This window comes from Vipera ursinii, assembly GCF_947247035.1.
Source record: "Vipera ursinii genome assembly, chromosome: 1".
In the NCBI taxonomy this organism is placed as follows: Eukaryota; Metazoa; Chordata; class Lepidosauria; order Squamata; family Viperidae; genus Vipera; species Vipera ursinii.
Genome location: NC_139512.1, coordinates 309560494 through 309576396, shown reverse-complemented (window position 1 = coordinate 309576396; position 15903 = coordinate 309560494). Strand labels below are relative to the sequence as shown.

At 39.4% G+C, this 15903-nt stretch overlaps 1 protein-coding gene across 1 annotated transcript in view; it reads right to left on the bottom strand.

Annotated features, from left to right (window-relative positions):
* PTPN14 (protein tyrosine phosphatase non-receptor type 14) overlaps nucleotides 1-15903 on the bottom strand; it is a 137113-nt gene that overhangs the window by 23808 nt on the left and 97402 nt on the right. The window lies entirely within an intron of this gene.

Genomic DNA, 15903 nt, shown 5'->3' with positions numbered 1-15903 from the left:
TCCAACTTCACAAATACTCTCTAGACCAGGGGCGTCAAATTGCCTGGCCATGGGCCGGTGGCATCATATAGAGGCTGCGCCCACCCCAGCTCCAGCAATGAAAAAAAAAAGTTGCGGTACGTTGTGACATGTCACGTGACGCGGCAAGTTTGACACCCGTGACCTAGACCATCACGTTTCCACCCAAATGAAGAAAATTCTGAATGCTTAAGAAAATTCCAAATGCTAAAAAATTCACATGTAGAAATAAAAGCCCTAGTCTTCATACAGCTCCATGTAGCGGTATGTTGGATGGCAGGGACACCTAAAATAAAATGAATGGGAGAACAGAGGGGCCAAAAATGGTGTTGATACAGCTGCAGTTCCTCTTTTTTTTTTCCTTTTGCTCTTCCCCCAGTCATGAGGACCCAGATTGTTGGGGGCAATAAGCTGACTTTGTAATAATGCCGCTTGGGGGAGCCCGAAAGCCCTAATAAGCAGGCATATACATAGAATGAAGGCTATTGCTAAGCACATTGGTTTGTGCTTAAAATTGTAAGCCGCCCTGAGTCTTCGGAGAAGGGTGGGATATAAATGGGATTTTTAAAAAAAAAATCATGCAAAATCTCCTCCCGCTCTGTCTGTGGTGATTCAAATCCGGATCAAGTCATCACACATTTTATATTACTTTTTATTAAAGATGCACCAAGAGAAAACTCCAAGAGTTTTGAACCACTACAAAGATGGGCAAGATTTTAGCCAAAAAACTCAAAAACTTGCTTTTGGAGTATAGATATACAGTTGCAAGAAAAAGTATGTGAGCCCTTTAGGATTATGTGGTTTTGCATGAATTGGCCATAAAATGCGCTCTAAACGTCATGTAAGTCACAACAATAGAAAAACACAGTCTGCTTAAAATAATGCTACACAAACATTAGCTGTTGTCATGTTTTAATTGAACATAAGATGGAAACATTCACAGTGCAGGGTGGAAAAAGTATGTGAACCCCTAGCCTAATGACTTCTCCAAGAGCTAATTGGAGCCAGGAGTGAGCCAACCTTGACTCCAACCAGTGTGATGATATTGGATGTGTTGCTGAAAGCTGTCCTGCCCTTTAAAAACACACACCTGTTTTGGGTTTACTGGTCTCAAGAAGCACTGTCTGATGTGAACCATGCCTCGCAGAAAAGAGCTCTCAGAAGACCTACGATCAAGAATTGTTGACTTGTGGACTTCCGGTGGCGACGCGGCGCCGAAGACAGCCGCTTCCGGGCTGTCCGCTCCACAGCTGTGTTTATTCCATCTAAAACAGCGCCGATCAGCTGTTTAGGTGGATTTGAAGCCCCCTCCTCGGGAGGAGGGGGTGAGGCCCCAGGTAGGGGTTGAGCTCTCCGGGGCCGCCTGAGCTGAAAGTTTGGGCGGCTGAAGGATTGAGCCCCCCCGAAGCCTGGGTTAGCTCCGAGCTGCGCAGCGTCTCTGCTCCGTGATTTTTGGAGCAGAGCCAGGCGTTAGCAACCACCCCTGCCAGAAGGAAAGACTCTTGAATATCAAGGTGCAGGCAGAGCGGTACAGGAGGTCAAGGTGAAGTGGACTTTTATTTTTACTCTCCAGCTCAATGGATTTTATAGCTTTAAAGTGAAAGTACGCAACAAGTGAAAGTGGGGAAAGATGGCGGCTAAAACTTCTAAAGTTCTTCAGAGTGCGGGAACTTCCCCGGTGCAACAGACTTTGTTACAAGCTTTGCTTCCTCCTGCACCTCCTCTGGCATTGACGCTTAAGGATTTACAAGATGCCTTTGCAAAGCAATCGCAAGTAATGTCAGATATGATGGATGATAAGATGGAAAAGCTGGAGGCAAAGCTGGAGGAGAAATTGGAGGAGAAGATGGAAGAGAAGTTTAGTGCAATGAGGGTAGACATTTTGTCTACAATTGAAAGCGTGGCTGAATGTGTGCAACGTTTGGATGAAAAAGTGGAGGATCTTAGTCAAATGAACTCTATATTAGAAGTAAAGGTACTAGAGAATGAAAATATAAGGGACAAAATGGACGGAGAATTGAGCCTTGTCCAGTACCATCAGATGCAGTATGCTATTAGAATCAGGGGCTTAAAAGAGAATCCTAAAGAAGACTTAAAGCAGCTGATCTCTGAGGCTTTGGAAGCAGTACTGGGCCAGGCAGCATCTGAAATAGAGGGAAGTATGGATAAAATCTTTCGTGTAAATTCATGGATTGCAAGGCAGAGGAAGTTTTAATTTAATAATAATATTTGTATACTGCCCTTCTCCCTGAGGACTCAGGGCGGTTCACAGGGCAGAATAAAATACTAAATACAAACGTTAAAAAGAGATTAAATAGTTGCCCATATTAAAACAGTTAAAATAGAATTCTAAAACACCAAGTTAAAAACTAAACCACCAAAAATAAAAAACCCCACCAATCCCCATCAGGCTAGGCCGGCTTGTACAAACAGAAAGGTCTTGAGATCGTGACGAAAGGAGCGAAGATCGGGCGCCATCCGGAGCTCTACCGGTAGCTGGTTCCACAGCTCCGGAGCGCCCACAGAGAAGGATCTCCCCCTGGGGGCCACCAATCGACATTCTCTGATCGGTGGCACCCTGAGGAGGCCCTCTCTGTAGGAACGCACAGGGCGCAGGGAGCTTGATGCCGGCAGCAGATGTTCCCTAAGGTACTCCGGCCCCATGCCATGGAGGGCTTTGAACACCGTTACCAGTACCTTGAATCTCACCCGGAAGACAACCGGCAACCAATGCAGCTCACGGAGCAGCGGTGTAACGTGGGAGTATCGGGAGACTCCCAACACAACTCTCGCGGCTGCATTCTGTACCAGTTGGAGCTTCCGGGTGGTCCTCAAGGGCAGCCCCATGTAGAGAGCGTTGCAGTAGTCCAGACGAGAGGACACGAGCGCATGAGTGACCGTGCACAAATCATCCCGGCTAAGATAGGGCCGCAACTGGCGCACCAGGCGAACCTGGGCGAAGGCCCCCCTAGTCACAGCTCCTACATGGTCTTCCAAGGTGAGCCGTGAATCTAGGAGTTACCTAGAGATGTGGTGGTCTATTTTACAAAGAGAGCAACTTGCTATTTATTAGGTTTTAAATATGTATTTTAGTATGTGGGCATTTATTTAATTTAGTTTTAACTTTGGTAATTTGTATTTTTATTCTTGCCCTGTTCACCGCCCTGAGTCGCGCGGGAGAAGGGCGGTATAGAAATATTATTAAATAAATAAATAAATAAAATAAATACCTCTATGGACATGGTTTGGGATGCTAGCAAGGCCTACATGAGAGGGGTGTTGATATATATGAATAATAAATACAGACGTACCTTGGAAGTTAGAAGGAAAGAACTGGAGAATGAAATTAGGGAAAAAGAAAAGGCCCTAATTTTGAACCCATTGGACGTGAAGATTAAGGAGGTTATTAACCTATTAAGAGGACAATTTGATAAGTTGATGGCTGATCAAGTGGCAACCAATTTACGGTTTGCTAGGCATAATACTTTTTGCAATGCTAATAAGCCAGGTAGATGGTTAGCTTACAGGTTAAGGAAAAAGCAAAGGGCTTCTAATATAGATAAAATTGAATATAAGGGAAAGGTTGTGTTTCAACAGGATCTTATTAAGGAAGCCTTTGTGGATTTTTACTCTAAATTATACGCTAAGGAGAAGATTAATGAAAAAGACATTGATGTATATTTGAAGAATGCTAGCATCCCGGTTCTTACGCAAGCACAAAAGGAGGAGATTAATCAATTGATAACAGAAGAAGAAATTCTTATAGCAATTAAGGAACTGAAGGTGAATAAAGCGCCAGGTACGGATGGTCTGACTGCGGCTTAGTACAAAAATTTACAATTGGAGCTGATAAAGCCGTTAAAGGAATTGTTTCAGACAATTCAGAGAGGGGGAAAGGTGCCTCCGTCTTGGAGAACTGCTTTTATTTCTTTGATTCCGAAGGAAGATCAAGATGCTACTCAAGTAAAAAAACTATAGACCGATATCACTTTTAAATACAGATTACAAGATATTTGCCAAGGTGTTAGCTAACAGATTGATGAGGGTTCTGCAACAGGTGATTCATGGGGATCAAACCGGGTTTATTAGTGGTAGACAAATGAAAAATAATGTGAGGCATATAGTTGATGTGGTGGAGTTTTTGGAAAGGAACAACCAGATCCCTGCGGCGCTAATTTTTTTAGATGCTGAAAAAGCTTTTGATCAATTGGATTGGCAATTTCTGATGAAAGTTTTAGATAAAATGAATTTTGGGGATAAATTTTTACAACCAATTAGGGCATTATATCAAAAACAAACTGCCCGAATAATAGTTAACAATAGCCTGACTGAAGTATGCAATATTGAGAAGGGCACAAGACAAGGGTGTCCCTTATCACCTTTATTATTTTAACATTGGAGATATTATTGGTAAAAATATGGAATTCGGAAAGAATTAAGGGTATACAAATTAGAGATCAGGATTATAGACTGAGAGCGTTTGCAGACGATCTGGTTGTTACGGTGACCCAGCCAGAAAACTCTGTTGTGGACCTGATGGAGATAATAATGCAATATGGGAAGGTTTCTGGATTTAAAGTTAATGCACAAAAAACTAAAATTTTGGCCAAAAATATGACAGTATCGCAAAAGGCCCTTTTAGAAGGATTAACTGGATTTGAGATTGTTAAAAGGGTCAAATATTTGGGGGTGTTTTTGTCACCCTCTAATACAAAGTTATATAAAAATAACTATGAAAAGTTATGGGGAAAAATTCAAAAAGAATTGGAGAGTTGGGAAAAACTGCAATTGTCTTTGTTGGGAAGAATTGCAGCAGTGAAAATGAATGTCCTGCCTAAATTTTTATTTTTATTTCAAATGATACTGGTCCTTAAAAAAGATTCTAATTTGGAAGAATGGCAACGGGGTATCAATAAATTTGTTTGGGCAGGGAAAAGGCCACGAGTTAAACTTAAGATTATGCAGCATACTCGTGAAAGAGGTGGTCTTAAAATGCCTAATCTTAAATTATATTATGAAGCTGCTGCATTATCAGGAATAAGTGACTGGATTAGTTTGACACAAGAGAGATTATTAAATCTTGAGGGCCATGACTTGTTATTTGGCTGGCATGCATATTTGTTGTATGATAAGAAGGTAGATAATGTGTTTAAAGTGCATATTTTAAGACAGGCATTGTTGAGAGTTTGGAAAAAGTATAGACATAAGTTAGATTACAAGATGCCGTTGTGGGCAATTCCAAAACACGCAATAGAAAACATAAATGTTGGCTTCAAACATGATGTGACTACGTATAAGGAGATTTTAAGCTTGGAAAGAAATGTCTGGTGTTTGAAGCCGTACAACCTCTTGCGAGATGAGAAGATTGTTCAAACTTGGTTTCAATATACTCAGTTACGGGCCAGGTGGAAAGAAAATCAGAAAATTGGTTTTGCAATGACTGATGAAAATTTGATAAAGCAAATTAGAAATCAGGGTCCAGCACATATCAAACGGATATATCTTGCATTGATAGAAATTGACTCAGAAACAGAACTTGTTAAAGATTGTATGATAAAATGGGCCCAGAATATTCAAGAAGTTATTACAATGGACACGTGGGAAAAGATCTGGGTGAGGAACGTAAAATTTACACAAGCCCAAAACTTAAGAGAGAACTTTTATAAAATGTTTTATAGATGGCATTTAGATCCTAAAAAGCTTGCAAGTATGTATCCGAACTATCAGCCAAAATGTTGGAGGTGTGGTGGCGAAGATGCAACATATTTTCATATATGGTGGACCTGCAAAAATGTTAAGGCTTTTTGGATAAAAATTTGGTGGAATATGCAGAAGATCTTCAAGCAAAGGATAAAGTTTTGTCCGCAATTGTTTTTGTTGGGTATAATTACAGATGCTACGGTTGTGGACACTAAGTTGATTACGGCAGCAAGACTCTTTTTTTTTTTTTTTTTTTATAAATTTTTTATTAAATTTATTATTTAAAAACATTGGACACAGTACCAGCGAGCTGACAAACCTTTTTGTCTACAATGTTTAAATATATATATATATACATGTATATATGTACATCAAAAATACACTTAAATACACTTAGATTACAAATCGGTGAAATACCACAATATTTAAAACAGTGAGCTAGTCTGTAAAACCTAATAGAGACCTTTCTTTTTATCCATCCAAAGATACAATTTGTTCCAAATTCTATAATAGTCTGATTGATCTTTATTCTTTAATTCCAAAGTTAATCTGTCCATTTCAGCGCAATCCCAAATTTTCCTAATAACCTCTTTTTGTCCTGGGATCTCATTCTTTTTCCATTTTTGCGCAAATGATATTCTAGCTGCTGTGATAATATGGATCGTTAAGTATAGCACATCTTTAGGATATTTCTCTTTCGTGATTCCCAACAAGAAAAGTTCTGGACTAAACTCCAGATCTTGTTTCAATATTTCTTTCAGCCAAATCCAAATCATTCTCCAAAATTTTTGTGTTTTACTGCAAGACCACCACGTGTGGAAGTATGTGCCTATCTCTTCAGAACACTTCCAACATTTGGGAGATACTGTTGTGTACATTTTTGCTAAGCGGGCTGGGGGAAGATGCCATCGGTAAAACATTTTAAATAAATTTTCTTTATACGATGAGGCCAGTGTTATCCTTTTATTCCTATCCCAAATTGTTTGCCAAGTATCTAGGTCGATGTTATGTCCTAAATTGTTAGCCCAGATCAACATGGGGTCTTTCACTTGCTCTTCAAACAGCTTATATCCCAAAAGTAATTTATAAAAATTCCTTATTTGTTTAGAGTCCGGTCCCAATAATATTTTGTCCAATGCTGTTTCAGAGGTGTATATCCCCCATTCATTTTTATCCTTCCTAAATCTCGATTGGATTTGTAAGTAGGCCCACCAATCGAGTTTTATACCTTGTAATTCTAGTTCATTCCTAAGTTTCAATTCCCCCTCCTCATTCAGAATATCCTTGTATGAGATTATGTTACCCAAATCAAACAGATTTGGGTAAACTATCGCTTCAAGGGTGGATAGCCAGACCGGTATTTTGGTGTAATTGTGAGATCTAATTTTTTTCCAAATATTGAGTAGCGCTTGCCTGATCCGGTGTCTTTGAAAATGCGAGAAAAGACCTTGTTTCTCCGTCCATAGGAAAGCATGCCAGCCATATTGCAAATCGTGACCCTCTAAAGTTAATAGTCTTCTATTTCTCAAGATTACCCATTCTCTAATCCAGCTCAGGGCCGCGGCGTGGTAATATAATTCCCAGTCTGGCAATCCAAAACCCCCATTTTCCTTCGTGTCTTGTAAATATTTCAATTTAATTCTTGGTTTTTTCCCCTGCCAAATAAAATTTAGTGATAATTTATCCAAATTTCGAAAAAATTTAGAGTCGAGTTGAATTGGGATATTCTGAAACAGAAACAGGATTTTAGGCAGAATATTCATCTTAATGACAGCGATTCTTCCCAATAATGAGAGTTTTAGGTTTCCCCATCTTTCCAGGTCACCTTTTATTTGATTCACTACACTATCATAATTATCCTTTTTGAGTGAAGTGCATCTAGCCGTAATGTTAATCCCTAAATATTTTATTTTCTTGACTATTTCTATATCCGTGATTTCGGCCAGATTACCTTTTTGTTTATTGGTCATATTTTTAACAATCATCTTGGTCTTATTTCTATTTATTCGCAGTCCGGCAACCTCACCATATTTAGATAATTCTTCCAATAGCTTTGGTCCCGTCTGACATGGATCCTCCATAATAAAAACTAGATCGTCCGCGAAAGCTTGCAATTTAAAGGTTTCCTTTTTAATGGTTAATCCTTTTATCTTTGGGTCGTTTCTTATAGTTCTCGTTAATACTTCAAGAGTCAATATAAACAGCAACGGTGATAAGGGGCAGCCTTGCCGTGTTCCCTTTTGAATTTGAAACTTGCTAGATGCTTCCCCATTAATAATTATTTTTGCTTCCTGATTGTCATAAATTGCCCTAATTATATTTATAAATTTTTCACCCATATTCATAAAGCTAAGCTGTTGGCACAAAAAAGACCATTTAACATTGTCAAATGCCTTTTGGGCGTCTAAGAAAAGTAATGCCATCTGTTGTTCGCTATGTAATTCATAGTACTCCAATGTATCTAATATTATTCTAATGTTGTGCTTAGTGTGTCTCTTAGCGAGAAAACCATTTTGATCTGCGTGTATGAAATCATTCAGAAATCGTTTCAATCGTTCCGCTATAATTGATGTAAATATCTTGTAGTCCGAGTTAAGAAGTGATATGGGTCTGTAATTTTGGATTAATGTATGGTCTGTGTTATCTTTCGGAATAAGGGTTATGTTTGCCTCTAGCCAAGATTTAGGCGTCCTTGCGCCTTCTAATACTGCGTTAAATACCTCCACTAGGGGTTGAGCTAGGATATTTTGTAATTCTTTATAAATCTCTGATGGAAGACCGTCGGGTCCCGATGCTTTATTATTCTTTTGTGCATTAATAGCTTTTATCACCTCAGATAGTCGAATTTCCTCGTTTAACATATTTCTGGTATCTTCTGTGACCTTAGGTAGTTTGGCTCTTTGAAAATATTCCTCCATTTTCTCCACACTTGCCTGGCTATCTTCTTTATATAAACGTTCATAAAATTCCTGGGCTATAATTTTTTTTTTTTCCTCCTGGTGGAATATTCTCCCTTCCTCATCTCGTAGTTCGTGAATCCAGTTTTTCCCCTTTTGTTTTCCCAATTTGTATGCGAGCCACCGGCCCGGTTTATTTGCATTTTCAAAAAAATTTTGTTTCGTGTTTCTCAATTGTTGTGCCAATTTCTCTTTGTCTAGAATGTTAAGTTTGTGTTTAATCAGATCCATAGATTGCTTGATATTCTCTTTTTGTGGATCTTGTTGGAGTGTAACTTCTAAGCTCTTATATTCCTCTTCTAATCTTTCCCGTTGTTGTCTTTTCCCCTTATTTTTATATACCATATATGCCCTCGCTACCCCTCTCATCACAGCCTTAGCTGTATCCCAATTGTTTTGTACTGAGGTGTCTATAGCTTTATTTTCCTTAAAGAAAAAACTTAGTTCTCTCTCCATCTTAGATTTGAATTCATCTTCTTTTAAAATTGCTCTTTGAAGCGTCCATCTGGATATTTTTTTGGAACCTTTCCAGATAAGTTTAATAGGATTGTGATCTGCCCAAGTACCTGTCGCTATATGTACCTCATCTATTTCTGAACTAATTTCTTTCGTCATCCACACCATGTCTATTCTAGACCATGAGTTATGTCGGTTGGAGTAATATGTATATTGTCTAGCCTTACGATTTTTTTCCCTCCAGACATCTTGGATATTTAGTTCCTCAGCCAAGTTAAGAAAAGATCTCGGTAGAGTTCTTCTCTTCTTTTTCCTAAGCGTCTTTCCCATATAATCCAAATTTATATCTAGGATAGCATTAAAATCTCCTATTAAACAAATCTCCTCATAATCAATGCTACATATCTTATTGTGAAGTGTTTTGAAAAATTGTTCTTGGTTATGGTTTGGGGCATATATCTCTACCATCATGACCTTCCTGTGATTTATTATAACCTCGACTATCAGTATTCTACCCTCTTTATCGTTATAAATTAGTTTTGCAGTCAATTTTGGGTTTACATATAGTGCCACTCCTCTCTTTTTCTTGTGTCGGTCTAAGGAAACGAATAGGTTCCCTATTTTTGGTTGTACTAACAAATATTTTTGTTGTTCCTTTATATGGACTTCTTGTATTGCCACGATATCCAATTGTTGGTGAATAAGCCTATTAAAAAATTTCCGCCTTTTCACTGGCGAATTCAATCCATTAATATTCACAGACATAATACTACACTCACCTCCCTTCATCTTACTTATTTCTGGTTTTTGTGGATCTCGTGATTCGGGGCTCTCTCTCTTCCTTGTCTCTAGTTCCATGTTTCTCTGTTAACTCACCGGATTTGTTCCTTCTATCCTCTGTAGCTAAGATCTTCCCATCCATTGCCACACGTATTGTATCTCTTTCTCTTACCTCCCTTCCATCTTGATCTTCTAAATCTACTTCCTCTTGGCTATGGAAGTGGCGTTTGTAAAAATCTTCTGCCTTCTCTATCGTGTCCAGTCTATGCCTTCTATCCTGCCACGTAACAAGAATACCCTCTGGAGTTAGCCATCTAAAGTTTACATTTTCTCTTATTAGTTTGGATGTTAAGAATTGATAGCCGCGTCTCAGATCCCTCATCCTTTTAGGTATCTGTTTAAGGATGGTGATTGGTTGGCCCCGAAATTCTAATGGTTCCTCTCTAGATCTATGCAGAAGCTCATCCCGAATTGATTTTTTAACTAACCTTACATGTACTTCTTTTGGGAGGTTGTGCCTTCTCGCATAATTAGTTTGGACCCTGTATGTTTCATCAATTTCCGCCAGCATTTCCTCCTTCCCTACACCGAGTGCCTTTGCCATCAGTTCTGCCATCATGACCAACAGATCTTCCCCTCTTTTTTCTTGAACGTTCTGGAAGCGTAGATAATGAGCAGCCTTTTCTGCTTCCAGAAAAATGACTGTTGTTTCTAATTCCTTATTAGCCTGAAGGAGTGTTTCATTTAAATCATCTACTCTCTTTTCCTCTTTTTCCATTCTAGCTTCCATATCTTGAAGTCTTTGTTCATTTTTGACTAATTGCTGTTGAATCCCTTCAAATTTATCATCTATCGCTTGGATTTTCCCCTTTAATTCACCAGTGTCGTTTCTTATTTGGCCTATTTCTCTCTTCATCTCCTCGTGGTTTTTGGCCATTGCCTCGTGTAGGTTTTGCAAAAGGGCATGTAAATCTTTAAAGGAATTCGAGTTAGATCTTTCCCTTTGCAGCATATCCTCTATAGATTTCTGATTGGAGGGACTTGAGGACATCCCCTGTCCCTGTGCTGCTGCCTTTTTGCCAGCGCAAGGCTTAGTTGCTCCCGAGATACTTGTCATGTTTCCCCAATTTTAACAGCGTTTTATCAATGTATAATACCCTGAGTCTTATATAAACCTTTTAACTCTATGACAAAAGATATATAAAACAGTTACCACCAGATACTTATTACCAACTAAGCAATTTATATAATAAAATTCTATAGTATGAATATAATCAAAGTCACGTTCTTCTTCTTTTTCCCCCCCCCCCCGTTTCCGGCGCAGAAATTGGCACCTTTTCCGTCTTCCTCTGCTGTCAAAGACCAGTAGGTGTCCCACTAAACAAACCTCCAGTTACTAAATTGCTATATCAAATGGCCGCCCGTGACAAGTAGAGTAGAATTTCAAAAGTTTCAAAAGTTCACAAATTCAAAATTTACCAGGATAGACCAGACTAGACCAAGCTGATCGCTTTCCACGCCCGACAATCCAGAGTTCAGTCTCTAAGGCTCCAAAGCTCAGACTTTGACTTGTTGTAGCTTTTCTCCAGCTAGAATACAGTCATATAGTCTTCGGCTTTCTTTCCCTTGCTGTTTTTGCCAAACGCCTCCCTCAAGACTTCTATCGCCGCTTATTCCCTCTCCGTGAGGCTCCCACTTCGAACCAGTACCTCTTTCACAAGCGCTTCCTATTTAATATTCGGATACACTCTCCGTCAGCTCCGCTCTACCGTTGTCCCGCTGCTTACGTGCTAGCTCCGTCCCTCTGTCAGATCTTCATGTCGGCCATTACTGGCCTCCTTCTCCCCGGTTCGCTCGCATCAGACTTTCTCCGGATCTTCAACACGAACTGCCGCTCATGAAGGTTCTCCGGGCTGCCTGCAACTTCGGATGTCCCTACAGGACCTCCTGAAGCTCCGAAAAGCCCCCGCGAACACTGGGTGAGAGGTTGTGCGAGGAGAGAGCTCCGTTCACACAGCCGCCCGCTCTGACAGTTGGCTCCGCCCCCGGCAGCAAGACTCTTAATAGGTCAATATTGGAAGAAGGAGGAACTGCCGACTATAGAAGAATGGACTCTAAAGGTTTCTGACCTGGCGGAAATGGCAAAGATTTCGGCTTATTTGAAAGATCATTCGCAAGAATGTTATATTATGGAGTGGAAAAAATGGATTGATTATATCCAGAACAAATATGGGACTAAAAAGTTTCATTTAGCATTTGAATAAGTTTTCCTTTCTTTTTTCTTTTTTTTCTTTTTATATGTAATATTAATATTGCTTGTAGTTATCTTATATGAGCTATAGAGCGATAGAATTAATAGTTTATTGTTGTTAGCATATGGATGTTTATGATTGTTCTTTGTTTTTATACCTTGTACTTAGCTCTGGGAAGTCGGGGGGGGAGAGGGGGAAATGGGGGGAGGGACAGGGAGGGTTAGGTAGGGGTGGGGGGAGGGGGGATTGTTAAAGATAAAATGTACTGTAAAACTTTTCAATAAAAAAAAAAGAATTGTTGACTTGCATGAAGCTGGAAAGGGTTACAAAAGTATCTCCAAAAGCCTTGATGTTCATGTGTCCACGGTAAGACAGACTGTCTACAAATGGAGAAAGTTTAGCACTGTTGCTACTCTCCCTAGGCGTGGTCGTCCTGTAAAAATGACTGCAAGAGCACAGCGCATAATGCTTAATGAGGTAAAGAAGAATCCTAGAGTGTCAGCTAAAGACCTACAGAAATCTCTGGCACATGCTAACATTTTTGTTGACACATCTACAATAAGGAAAACATTAAACAAGAATGGAGTACATGGGAGGACACCTCGGAGGAAGCCATTGCTGTCCAAAAAAAATATTGCAGCACGTTTGAAGTTTGCAAAAGAGCACCTGGATGTTCCACAGCACTACTGGCAAAATATACTGTGGACAGATGAAATCAAAATTGAGTTGTTTGGGAAAAACACACACCACTATGTGTGGAGAAAAAAAGGCACAGCACACCAACATCAAAACCTCATCCCCACTGTAAAACATGGCGGAGGGAGCATCATGGTTTGGGGCTGCTTTGCTGCCTCAGGGCCTGGACGGATTGTTGTCATTGATGGGACATTTCGCAGGAAAATGTACGACCATCTGTTTGCCAACTGAAGCTCCGCAGAGGATGGGTGATGCAACAGGACAATGACCCAAAGCATACAAGTAATTCAACAAAACAATGGCTTCAACAGAACAGAATACGCCTTCTGGAGTGGCCCAGTCAGAGTCCTGACCTCAACCCGACTGAAATGTTGTGGCATGACCTTAAGAGAGCGATTCACACCAGACATCCCAAGAATATTGCTACACTGAAACAGTTTTGTGCAGAGGAGTGGTCCAAAATTACTCCAGATCGTTGTGCAGGTCTGATCTGCAACTACAGGAAACTTTTTTTTAAAAATCCCATTTATATCCCACCCTTCTCCGAAGACTCAGGGCGGCTTACAATCTAAGCACAAATCAATGTTGAGGTTATTGCTGCCAAAGGAGGGTCAACCAGTTATTAAGTCCAAAGGTTCACATACTTTTTCCACCCTGCACTGTGAATGTTTCCATCTTATGTTCAATTAAAACATGACAACAGCTAATGTTTGTGTAGTATTATTTTAAGCAGACTGTGTTTTTCTATTGTTGTGACTTACATGACGTTTAGAGCACATTTTATGGCCAATTCATGCAAAACTCCACGTAATCCCAAAGGGTTCACATACTTGTTGATGACCTATGACCTGCCCCCCCTCCCTCTTCTGTCTGTGAATTACTGACATACAGTAACTGGCATTACTCTCATTCAGGCATTAGGTCTTTTCTTTCACGGGGGCAACTTTTTATGGAAATGAGGTCACTCTGTTGTTCTTTGTAACTGAAACTCATTAAGTCATCCTCCCTTATCTTCCAGAGCTTAAAGATATAGAAAAGCAAACACAAAACAAATGCAAACATTACTTCTTTCCCCTTACTCTACCACTCCCTATCTCATCTCTAAAAAACATTTGCCATTATGGTGGACTTGTAAAAAGGTTAAGGCTTTTTGGATAAAAATTTGGTGGAATATGCAGAAGATTTTTAAGCAAAAGATAAAGTTTTGTCCGCAACTTTTTTTGCTGGGAATAACTACAGATGCTACAGTTGTGGACACTAAGTTGACGCTGAATTTAATTACGGCAGCAAGACTCTTAATAGGCCAGTATTGGAAGAAGGAGGAACTGCCGACCATAGAAGAATGGACTTTAAAGGTTTCTGACCTGGCAGAGATGGCAAAGATATCGGCTTACTTGAAAGATCACTCGCAAGAACGCTATATTATGGAGTGGAGAAAATGGATTGAGTATATCCAGAACAAATATGGGACTAAAAAGTTTCATGTAGCATTTGAATGAGTCTTCCTTTCTTTTTTCCTTTCTTTTTCTTTTTTTTATATATTTTATATTAATAGTGTTTGTAGTTATCCTATATGAGCTAGAGAGTGATAGATTCTAGAGTTTATGGTTGTTAGCATACGGATGTTTATGATTGTTCTTTTTGTTTTTTATACCTTGTACTTAGCTCTGGGAAGTGGGGGGGGGAAGGGAGGGGGGAGGGGTAGGGAGGGAGGGATAGGGGAGGGGTAGGGGGGACTGTTAAAGACAAAATGTATGATAAAACTTTTCAATTAAAAAAAAAACATTTGCCACTGCAGGGGGAATGCTATTTCTCATGCTGTCTTTCTTCTACCATCTTTTTTTTCTTTCCTTCTGAAACTGGCTATAGGTGTTGTAATAAAAGGACAGTTGTTATACAACGCTCTCTGTCTGGCTGCTGCAATAAGAAGAAAAACAAAGGATGCAAAGCTACAAATGAAACATCCAATTTCACTTGTGTGCAATGTTTTGATGTGATTTAGGTTTCAGCTATAAACTTTTATACTTCCTCCTTTCTCTGACTTCTCGGGGAGAACCAAGTTCTAATTCATCCTCAGCCATGGAAGCTCACATGGGGACTTCAGGCCAGTCTCACTCTCTCAAAGCAAAAACTACTTTACAGGTTTACAGTTGTGAGGGCAGACAGGAGAAGGAAGCATTTAACCTGTATAGAAGACAAGGTATAAATCTAATAAATATTTCAATTAGCATGCCAATACTGTCATGTAGGAAACACATGGTTATGAAAGCTCCACAGATGATAGATAGTACTGTTAGGAAAGACATAGAAGTTCAATTTGTAAGCCAGGTTCTAAAGTTAACCGTGATTTTCTCTTAGCCATACTTTTAACTAATTAAACCCTAAAACACTATTTCTCAGTCCTAGTCATTTTAAAGATGTATGAACTTCAACTTCCAGAATTCTCCAGCCAGCACTGCCCTAAAGTATCATTTGTAGAATACTCTTGAAATGCACAAGCTGCTGGGGCATTATAACCAAAAAGGTACCTTATTTAAGGCACTTTAAGGCACAGGTTGACTTACAAAGCAATTCTAACAAGGGAATTAAGGCACCTCGTTACTTATCTTTGATGAGTTCCTCCATTCATTCAATCATTTAGATAAACAGTGATAGATCAGTGATTTCATAGTAGCTACCATAAATACATGAGTTTGGACACAGTATGCATTTCAAGAATCCTTCTTTAAAACATCTTATATGACATTAATCCACTTCCAAGTTTGTTGCAAAAACAATCCAAAAATAATAATAATAATAGAGCTTTCTATACCTCATTACTGCAATCTAGTGATTATCCAGATTTAGGAAGCCCTGATCAGACCTAATGAAACATCTGAATACAACAGAGTATTTAAATGGCCCCATAATTCAGATTTCACATTATTATACTGACACCACTAGTACAGGCTACTTGTATTCCTGAGAACAGAGTGACATAACTAACTACCTGCAAGAAAATGCAGCTTACAGTACCCACAGAAAAAGTGGTAGTTCAACATAGA